The following is a 1,331-nucleotide window of genomic DNA, read 5'->3' as shown; positions in this document are numbered from 1 at the left end:
CACCATCATCACCATCACCACCATCATCACCATCACCACCACCACCATCATCATCATCGCTCTGCTTGGATGTAAAAAACCCAAAACAAGCTTCTTCCTCCAAGATCTTCTTCAAACACTTTTACGCGGAGTTCCTGCGCTCATGGAGCGGCCACCTCGCGCCTCCTCTCCGGATGGGATGCGTCAGCTGTGATGCTGATGGTGTGACATAAAAGAAACTCAAAAAACAGCACAAAAACTAATCCGCAGTTTTTCCAACGCAGGAGTTTCACATGTGAGTACATTCTTTATTACTGCGTAAAGGCTTCTGGGGATGTGAACTCTGACCTCTTGATGATGGTGGGTCCGTACCGGGTACCTTAGTGGTTGTGAATGAACCAAAGCTGGACTGTGTAGTTAAATGTCTAAAGAAAACAGAGTTTGTGGGTCTGATCAGAGGATCTAAGACCATGATCAGGTTCATGATGTATATTCTGGGGTCCAAGTTGTGCTTTAAGAGTTGGGAATAAAACATTAAAAGCAATCCTACATTTCATAGAAAACCAAAGTCTACTATCATCATTAGAACCCTGAAGAACATGCTGTCAAAACAAGAAGCTGCTTCTTCCAGTTTGTACCTGAACACAACATTCAGAAGTATATACACATGAGATCTGATCCAGTTAATATTTCACTTCCTCGAAGGCTCCGCGTGTCCCATTGGTTGGTCTGTTTATGTGACGACACCCTGCGATGAAGGAACAAGTCTATTTTTAGAAACTGGAGGCTAAAGGTATTAAAGTCCAGCAGAGAGGAGAGTCCACACAGACGGTCCTCCACATGGAGCTACTCACACTGAGGAAAGGAGCTTTTTAAAATGCTGATCCATGTTTGGAGGAAAAGGAAACCAGGTAAAGACTTCTCCTCTGCTGGAATAAAGACTTAAATAACGTGCTTCCTGTCTAAAGTAGCGCCTCACTGTGTGCACGCTGTAATAGTCTTAGTACATTAGGACAGTAAAGCATCCGCATGTTCTAACGGTCGGTATGAGTGGAAAGTATTTGTAGATTGCGGCGTGTGCTTCCAGTACCAGGTTGTTTTGCTGACACACCTTTTCTCTGCTGCTTCAAGTGACTCAACATGAGGCTCTGTGAGGAGTCTGCAGCCTGCAGCTGCTCCAGGATCAGCCAGCGCCTCCAGCACCGGCCTGCAGAGTGAGACACACGATACAGACATTTAAACGGTATACATATACACATATACTGTGTATATGTATGTGTGTGTATATATATGTGTGTGTATGTGTGTGTATATGTGTATATGTATATACATATACAGTATGTGTGTATATG

General features: G+C 43.9%; 1 long non-coding RNA gene across 1 annotated transcript; it reads left to right on the top strand.

Annotated features, from left to right (window-relative positions):
* The first annotated feature begins 37 nt into the window (after positions 1–37).
* Positions 38–1,219, top strand: LOC116380912 (uncharacterized). The gene is made up of 3 exons (XR_004212629.1): positions 38–274; positions 685–890; positions 1,111–1,219. It is a non-coding gene; the product is annotated as an uncharacterized LOC116380912 (long non-coding RNA).
* The last annotated feature ends 112 nt before the right edge of the window (positions 1,220–1,331 follow it).

Source organism: Anarrhichthys ocellatus, unplaced genomic scaffold, assembly GCF_004355925.1.
Source record: "Anarrhichthys ocellatus isolate YVR2014 unplaced genomic scaffold, GSC_Weel_1.0 scaffold9535, whole genome shotgun sequence".
NCBI classification, from domain to species: domain Eukaryota; kingdom Metazoa; phylum Chordata; class Actinopteri; order Perciformes; family Anarhichadidae; genus Anarrhichthys; species Anarrhichthys ocellatus.
The sequence above is the reverse complement of the archived record's forward strand: the minus strand, read 5'-3'. Positions and strand labels throughout refer to the sequence as shown.